Genomic DNA, 9,980 nt, shown 5'->3' on the forward strand with positions numbered 1-9,980 from the left:
TGGGGTATAAGTCTGTGAGAGTGTGTGTGTCTGTCAGTCTGTGAGAGAGAACACTTGTGTTCATGTGTGAGAGAGAGTGTAGTGTAGTGGGTCACCTGAACCCAAGGTCCTATTGACGCCATTCCCATGGGTACCAAACCTGGCTGTCAGCCTCAGCTCGGCCACTTTGCGTTGTTGCCAGTCCTGAAGTTCGCATTGGAAGATGTTCACCCAAAGGTCCAAGGCCAAATGTCCCTGTCTGCTGAAGTGTTCCCTGAATGGGAGGGAACACTCCTGTATGGTGATTGTTGTGTAGTGTCAATTCATCCATTGCCATAGCCTCTGCTCGGTCTCACCAATGTACCATGCCTCAGGGCATCCTTGCCTGCAGAGTATGAGATAGTGTCTCCAAATCATGTGTATGAGACAGACAACGTTGGCCAAGTCATGTGAGTATCTGCCACTTACATGGTGGGTAGTGTCCACGCGTGTAATGATGGTGTCTGCATCGACACTCTGACACATCTGATGAGGCAGGGACTTCAAATCAAATCTCTATCTGTGAGTTAAGGAGATTAATAAAAGTAGGGACTAATAAACAGTGCAAAATATTGGAGTGATTCAAAATACCATTTGCTGGGTGGCACGGTGGCACTGTAGTTAGCACTGCCACTTCACAATGCCAGAGACCTGGGTTCAATTCCAGCCTCAGGCAACTGTTTGTGTGGAGTTTGCACATTCTCCCCGTGTCTGCGTGGGTTTCCTCCGGGTGTTCCGGTTTCCTCCCACAGTCCAAAAATGGCCAGGTTATGTGAATTGGCCATGCTAAATTGCCCATTCTGTTAGGTGTAAGAGAATGGATCTGGGTGGGTTGCTCTTCGGAGGGTCGGTGTGGAGTTGTAGGGCCGAAGGGCCTGTTTCCATAGTGTAAGTAATCTAATAAGAGTTAAGAACGTTTTACCTTATGGAGCAAAATAATGGGGGGAGACTTGTAAGGACAGCACTTAAGAAATGCCAAAAAGATTGATAAAACTATTGTTTGTCTCCAATAAAACTGGGCAAGCCATATGCGGTTTTGAATCCTGTGGGAATGAAACAGTTAACTCTTCTCTCGAAAATTCGACTAATCTCGAGGCAACACATTCAGATTTGGATTTGGAAGTGAGGGATCCCATCTTTAAAAGAATATCATTATCATAACCTGCCTGTCCCTTTCTGATTCAATATTTTTCATTGACTCTCAAATGCCCATATCCATAGGAATGATGGAATTGGTTAACATCAGATGGAGAAAATCTGTAACTTTTGACATGAATGACTCAGCTGGACAAATAGTTACGTCTTTTGGCAAAAATAGAGCTCCATTCTGCTGTGTCAAGGAAGAAATAAAAGGGAGTTTGAGAAAGGCACACAGGTTAAGTATTAAGGTTCAGTGGAATAGTCAAACAATCAAGACAGATATTAAAACATTAAGGAACATTCTTGGTGGGATGACATCTGGAATTGGGGAAGTAATATACAATTGGACACATGGGTTTGTGTTATTTCACATCTTGTTGCAGTTCTGTTAAGACATGACACAAGCTGCAATGGGTCAATCATGTTTATTATTCTATTTCCATTTTGTACATTTTTATTACTCTTTTGTTGCTTTGTGATTTATTACTGACATTAATCTGTAACTCATTTATTGATTATTGGTTTGCAATTATCTGTACTGCAAAATGAAATGGTACATTTTCAAATTATGCATCGTGTAGCAACTCAACTTGGATATGACCAATTATGCTTGGGTGTTTGTTCTTCATATAAAAAATAATAAATGAAGAGGAGAGACTGTGACTTCAGAAACTTCAGAACCACTTTTTGCAGCTGGATAAATACCAATCACTTGCATAGAAGACTTATCTGCAAAGCTGGCAGGGCGTGCAATCCTTGATGAAGCTGGACATGAGCCATACGTACCTGCAATTGTGATTAGATGAGGATTCCTAGAAGTATGCTACAATTAATACCCATTGTAGCAACATATGGACTGCCTCTTGGGTTATTAGCCTGTGCTATTTTCCAGCGGATGATGGAGAACATTTTACAAGCTCTACAATACTGTCTATAAGACTGACCACAGCAACATGGTGCAGGGAATTATTCAAGTTGGGGGGAGAGGAGAGAAATGTCTTTGTAATTGGGGATAGTATGGTTCGGAGCATAGACACTGATCTCTGTGACCAGGATCGAGAGGCTGAAGGTTGTGTTGCCTACCTGGTGCTCAGGTTCGGGATATCTCACCTGGGCTGTTGAAGAACTTGGAGAGGGAGGGCAAAGACGCAGTAGTCATGGTCCATGTAGGTACCAACGACATAGATAAAACTAGGACAGAGGTTCTGCTAAGGGAGTATGAACAGCTAGGAGCTAAATTAGAAAGCAGAACCAAAAAGGTAATAATCTCTGGATTAGCCACAAGCTAACTTGCACAAGGTCAATAAAAATAAGCAGGTAAATGTGCGGTTCAAAGACTGATGTAGGAGAAATGGGTTTGATTTCATGGGACATTGGCACCAGTACTGGGGAAGAAGGGACCTTTTCCAATGGGACTGTCTTCATCTGAACCTTGCTGATACCAAAGTCCTAGTGAATCACAATACTACAGCTGTAGATAGTACTTTACATTTGGTGGGTGTGGGGGGAGGGGTTCAGTTACAGGGGAAATTAGAAAAACCAACTTAAAGGAGAACGTAAGAGTACAGGTTAGCAAGGGGAGGGTGGTTACCAGACAATAAATGTGAGGGACAGAGCAGGTGAATATTTTTATGAATGAAGGAATTATAAACTACTCGTGAAATTTAAGTATGGAACATATTTAAAAACCTTTATATATTGAACAGACTGATGCAAATTCCTGGATAGGAGTAAGGAATAAAGCTTTAGCAAATAGAATATGGTTTAGAGTTTCCTATTTGTTACTCAAAGGGAAAAGTTATAGGAGGCTAGCTCAGCTTTCATACTTGCTCAGCTACATGCTTTGTGCTTACTGCAATTCTACCTTGCCTAGATGTTGAGCTGCATATTTTAATGCCCCTACTCCTACAGCTTGGGCAAATTACTTTTATATGAATAATAGGAAAGGAATTTCGAGAGTGGATGAAAAACAACGATAGAGAAGCAGAAAGACAGCCATAGGTAACAAAATCAACATGCAACAGGACAGCATAGAACAAGGCCACACAACACAGACAAGGAGTACCAGAGCAAGACCACATGGCATGACACAGGGGTTAATCATCCAAAACCAATATGTGGTACAAAAGTCAAAAACAAGCAAGGATAGAAATAGACACATGGCTGCTAGTATGACGCAGGCAAGTAGGCTAGCTTAGAATGGTAGATGGGGAGGGGAGAGCAAGAACCAATGTGATTTTCGACCACTAATAAAGATGCATTAATGTGATTGGATTCAAAAGGACAAAGAAGTGAGGAATAGTATAAAAAATCAGGGAATGTCTGGTCAAATTAGAGAACTCCTGACTTTCCTGCGTGACTGTGTCAAGTTCTCTCCCTGCTGTAATCGATTGCCGCTTAAATAAAGAGTTGTCTGGCTAATGAAAATTGGTGCTCTCTCATGTCAAGGTCGCTCTTACATATATAAATGCACAAAGCATTAGTAACAAAATTAATGAGTTAATAGCACAAATTGAAACAAAATGGCATGATTTGGAAGTGATTACTAAGACATGGTTACACTGAGACCAGATCTGGGAATTTAATATCCAAAGGTGCTCAGCATTTCGGAAAGACAGACTGAAATGAAAAGGAGATGGTGTGGCCGTGCTGGTGAGTGAAGACATCAGTGCTGTAATGACAAATAGCATAGGCAAAGGAGATCAAGATGTAGAATCAGTCTGGGTAGAAATAAGAAATGGCAAAGGGCAGAAGTACTTGGTAGGAATAATCTATAGGTCCCGAAACAGTGAGGCACAATATAAACGAGGAAATATTAGAACGTAGAACATAGAACGTTGCAGCGCAGTACAGGTCCTTTGGTTCTCAATGTTGCACCGACTTGTGAAACCAATCCGAAGCCCATCTAACCTATACTATTCCATTCTCATCCATATGCCTATCCAATGATTACTTAAATGTCCTTAAAGTTGGCGAGTCTACAACTGTTGCAGGTAGTGTGTTCCACGCCCCTACTACTCTCTGAGTAAAGAAACTACCTCTGATATCTGTCCTATACCTACCACCCCTCAATTTAAAGTTATGTCCTCTCATGTTAGCCATCACCACTCAGGAGAAAGGGTCTCACTGTCCACCCTATCTAACCCTCTAATTATCTTGTATGTCTCAATTAAGTCACCTTGGAACCTTCTTCTCTCTAACGAAAACAGCCTCAGGTCCTTCAGCCTTTCCTCATAAGACATTCCTTCCATACCAGGCAACATCCTAGCAAATCCCCTCTGAACCCTTTCCAAAGCTTCCACATCCTTCCTATAATGCGGTGACCAGAACTGCATGCCATGCTCCAAGTGCAGCCGCACCAGAGTTTTGTACCGCTGCAGCAAGACCTCATGGTTCCAAAACTCTACTAATAAAAGCTAATACACCGTATGCCTTCTTAACAGCCCTATCAACCTGGGTGGCAACTTTCAGGGATCTGTGTACATGGACATGAAGATCTCTCTGCTCATCCACACTACCAAGAATCTTATCATTTGCCCAGTACTCTGCATTCCTGTTACTCCTTCCAAAGTGAACCACCTCACACATTTATGCATTAAACTCCATTTGCCACCTCTCAGCCCAGCTCTGCAGCTTAGCTATGTTCCTCTGTAACCTATAACATCCTTTGGCACTACCCACAACTCCACTGACCTTAGTGCCATCCACAAATTTACTAAACCATCTTTCTACACCCTCATCCAGGTCGTTTATAAAAATGACAAACTGTAGTGGACCCTAAACAGATCCTTGCAGTACACCACTAGTAACTGAACTCCAGGATGAGGATTTCCCATCAACCACCACCCTCTGTCTTCTTTCAACTAGCCAATTTCTGATCCAAGCCACTAAATCACACTCAATCCCATGCCTCCGTATTCTGTGCAGTAGCCTACCATGGAGAACTATATCAAACGCTTACTGAAATCCACATACACCAAACCAACGGCTTTACCTTCATCCACCTGTTTGGTCACCTTCTTAAAGAACTCAACAAGGTTTGTGAGGCACGACCTACTCTTCGCAAAACCATGTTGACTATCCCTAATCAACTTATTCCTGTCGAGATGATTATAAATCCTATCTCTTATAACCTTTGCCAACCCTTTACCCACAACCAAAGTAAGACTCACTGGTCTATAATTGCCAGGGTTGTCTGCACTCCCCTTCTTGAACAAGGGAACAACATTTGCTATCCTCCAGTCTTCTGGTACTATTCCTGTAGACAATGACAACATAAATCAAAGTCAAAGGCTCAGCAATCTCCTCACTGGCTTTGCAGAGAATCCTAGGATATATCCCATCCGGCCGAGGGCATTTATCTATTTTCACACTTACCAGAATTTCTAACACCTCCTCCTTGTGAACCTCACTCCCATCTAGTCTTGTAGCCTGTTTCTCAGTATTATCTTTTTCCAGTGTGAATACTAATGAAAAATATTCATTTAGCGCTTCCATTATCTCCTCTGACTCCACACACAACGTCCCACTACTGTCCCTGATTAGCCTTAATCTAACTCTAAGCATTCTTTTATACCTTATATACCTATAGAAAGCTTTAGGGTTTTCCCTGATCCTATCTGCCAACAACTTCTCATGTCATCTTAGTTCCCTCTTTAGATAAAAATCACACAACACCAGGTTATAGTCCAACAGGTTTAATTGGAAGCACTAGCTTTTGAAGTGCTGCTCCTTCATCAGGTGGTTGTGGAGTACACAATTGTAAGACACAGAATTATTAGCAAAAGTTTATAGTGTGGTAGAACTAAAATTATACATTGAAAAATACCTTGATTTTTTAGTTAAGTCTTTCATCTGTTAGAAAGACCATGATAGTTTCACTTCTTTCATATGTAAATCACGTCATTTTTTTAAAAAGTTACATTCTCTAGACCATTGGGATACCTTCTGGGGAAGGTGGGACCTGTACATGAAGGACAGGTTGCGCCTGAACAGGAGGGGTACAAATGTCCTGGGTGGGAGATTTGCTCGTGTGATTCGGGAGGGTTTAAACTAATTTGGCAGGGGGGTGGGAATCAGAGCCACATGTCTGAGAGGGGGTCAGTTGCAGACGTGACAGTGACAGGATATATTGAATCTAAAAGGAAGTTTTCTCACACGATGAAACAAAGGGATCGGTTAAAGTGTGTCTGCTTTAATGCAAGGAGTGTGCGGAATAAGAATGACAAACTTAGAGCATGGATCAGTACTTGGGACTACGATGTCGTGGCCATAATGGAGACATGGGTTTCACTGGGGCAGGAATGATTGCTTGATGTTCCAGGGTTTAGAATGTTTAAAAAGAACAGGGAGAGTGGGAAAAGAGGAGGGGGTGTAGCATTGCTAATCAGAGAGTGCATAACAGCTACAGAAACGAAGGTTGTTGAGAAAGGTTTGTCTACTGAGTCAGTATGGGTGGAAGTTAGGAACAGCAAGGGAACAGCCACTGCATTGGGGGTTTTCTACAGACCACCTAATAGCAGTAGAGAGATTCTGGGCAGATTCTGGAGAAATGCAAAAATAGCAGGGTTGTTGTGATGGGTGATTTCAACTTTCCCAATATCAATTGGAACCCCCTAAGTGTAGATGTTTTGGATAGAGCCAATTTTGTCAGGTGTGTTCAGGAGGGTTTCCTTACTCAGTATATCGACAGACCGACGGGGGGGAGAGGCCATTTTGGATTTGGTGCTCGGCAACGAGCCAGGACAGGTGTCAGATCTTGCGATCGGAGAGCACTTTGATGACAGTGATCACAACTGCCTCACATTTAGCATAGCCTTGGAGAGTGAAAGGAGCAATTACCGAGGGAAGATATTTAACTGGGGAAAAGAAAATTATCATGCTATCAGACAGTAGTTGGGAAGTATAGACTGGGAGCAATTGTTCCACAGAAAGGGCACAGCAGACATGTGGAGACTATTTAAGGAGTAGTTGTTGCGAATGATGCACAAATTTGTTCCTCTGATGCAGGTAAGAAGTGATAAAATTAAGGAACCTTGGATGACGAGAACAGAGGAACTTCTCATCAAAAGAAATAAGGCAGCTTAAGTAAAGTGGAGGAAACAAGGATCTAGCACAGCTTTAGAAGATTACAGGCTTGCTAGAAAGGAGCTCAGAAATGGACTGTGGAGAGCCAGGAGGGGGCATGAAAAAGCCTTGGCAAGAAGGATTAGGGAGAACCCAAAGGCATTTTACTCATATGTGAGGAATAAGAAAATGATCAGGGATAGCAGAGGGAACTTGTGCGTGGTGTCTGAGCAGATAGGGGAAGCCCTAAATGAGTTTTTTGCTTCGATTTTCACCAAGGAAAAGGAACTTGTTATAAATGAAAACTTAGACGAGCTGGGATACATCTTGACCAGATCAAGATTGATGAAGTTGATGTGCTAGAAAGTTTGGAAACATTAAGATTGATAAGTCCCCAGGGCCAGACCAGATTTATCCTAGGCTGCTCCAGGAAGATAGAAAGGGGGTTGCTAAGCTGCTGGCGAAAATATTTGCCTCCTCACTCTCCACAGGAGTCGTACCGGAGGATTGGGAGGAGGTGAATGCTGTTCCTCTTTTCAAGGAGGGTAACAAGAAAATCGCTGGCAATTACAGACCAGTCAGTCTTATGTCTGTGGTCAGCAAAGAATTCTGAGGGATAGGATTTATGACTATTTGGCAAACCATAGTGTGATTAAAGGCAGTCAGCATGGCTTTGTGAGGGGCAAGTCATGCTTCACAAATCTTATTGAGTTCTTTGAGGAGGTGTCAAGACAGGTCGACGACGGTTGAGCAGTGGATGTGGTGTATATAGATTTCAGCAAGGCATTTGATAGGGTTCCCCATGGTAGGTTCATTCATAAAGTCAGGAAGTATGGGATACAGGGAGATTTGGCTATCTGGATTCAGAATTGGCTGGCTGACAGAAGGCAGAGAGTGGTTGTAGATGGAAAGTATTCTGGAGCTGGGCTGAGAAATGGCAGATGGAGTTCACCCTGGATAAATGCGAAGTGATGCATTTTGGAACTCGAATGCTGAATATATTAAAGACAGGATTCTTGGCAGTGTGGAGGAATAGAGGGATCTTGGTGTTCAAGTACATACATCCCTCAAAGTTGCCACCCAAGTGGAAAGGGTTGTTAAGAAAGCATATGGTGTTTTGGCTTTCATTAACAGGGGAATAGAGTTTAAGAGCCGTGAGGTTTTGCTGCAGCTCTACAAGTCCCTGGTGAGGCCACACTTGGAATATTGTGTCCAGTTCTGGTCGCCCTACTATAGAAAAGATGTGGATGCTGTGGAGAGGGTGCAACGAAGGTTTACCAGGATGCTGCCTGGACTGGAGGGCTTGCCTTATGAAGAAAAGTTGAATAGGCTCGGAGTTTTCTCTCTGGAGAGAAGGAGGAAGAGAGGAGACCTGATCGAGGTGTACAAAATAATGAGAGGAATAGATAGAGTCAATAGCCAGAGGCTTTTCCTCAGGGCAGGATTGACTAGAATGAGAAGTCATAGTTTGAAGATATTAAGAGAAAGGTATAAAGGAGATGTCAGAGATAGGTGTTTTACACAGAGAGTTGTGAATGCATGGAATGTGTTGCCAGCTGTGGTGGTGGAAGCAGAGTCATTGGGGACATTTAAGCGACTGCTGGATATACACATGGATAGCAGTGAGTTGAGGGGCGCGTAGGTTAAGTTATTATATTTTACATTAGGAATAAATCTCGGCCCAACATCGTGGGCCAAAGGGCCTTGTCTGTGCTGTACTTTTCTATGTTCTATGTCTTATGTTCTATTCTCAGGTTAACTGTAACAATTGATGTCAGCCCAGATAAGATGTTAAGATGTTGAAGGTGTTAGCCCCCTGTGTTCTGTTGTCTGTGCCATAATGTTTAGACTGATTCTAATCTAAAAAGTGAGTTAATGGAGTCAGTGCTCAGTGCTACAGCAGGCGCACAGAGAGGGGAGCCGGAAGGTAAGCCAGTTTCAATTAACGTTTTTCTTTTCGCAGTCTGTGTTTTTTTTTCAACTAGGAGAGGGAACCCGGAAGTCGTCAACAGAGGCTTCTGGGAAGGTAAGAAGTTTGAGTGGAGAAGGAACCCGAGACACTACACGTGTAGTGTCTCCCACCCTCCCGCCTCCTCTAACCTAAAAAAAAGGACTCAGTTGGCTGAACAGGTAAGCTACTTAGTGTTCTTGTTTTGGAGACTAAGTGTAGAGTTATGGCAGCGCAGGCAGTGGAATGTTCCTCCAACTGGATGTTTGAGGGAGGGGTGACCACTGATGCTCCTGCCGACTTCACCTGCAGGAAGTGCAGCCAGCTCCAGCTCCTCACAGACCGTGTTAGAGAACTGGAGCTGGAATTGGATGAACTGAGGATTATTCGAGAGGCTGAGAGGGTGATAGATAGAAGCTACAGGGACATAGTTACGCCAGAGAACAGAGGTATCTGGGTAACAATTAGAGGTGGGAAGGGGAGGAAGCAGGCAGTGCAGGGTTCCCCTGTGGTTGTTCCCCTCAACAATAAGTATACCACTTTGGATACTGTTGAAGGGAGACGGCCTAGCAGGGGTAAGCTGCAGTGACTGGGCCTCTGGCACGAGATCCAGCTCTGAGGCCCAGAAGGGAAAGGGGGAGAGGAGGAGAGCACTAGTTATAGGAGACGCTATAGTTAAAGGGACAAACAGGCAGTTCTGTGGACATGGGCGAGACTCTTGGATGGTTTGTTGCCTCCCGGGTGCCAGGGTCAAAGACAACTCGGACCATGTCTTCAGAATCCTTAAGGGGGAGGGTGTGCAGCCAGA

This window comes from Chiloscyllium plagiosum, chromosome 33, assembly GCF_004010195.1.
Source record: "Chiloscyllium plagiosum isolate BGI_BamShark_2017 chromosome 33, ASM401019v2, whole genome shotgun sequence".
NCBI classification, from domain to species: domain Eukaryota; kingdom Metazoa; phylum Chordata; class Chondrichthyes; order Orectolobiformes; family Hemiscylliidae; genus Chiloscyllium; species Chiloscyllium plagiosum.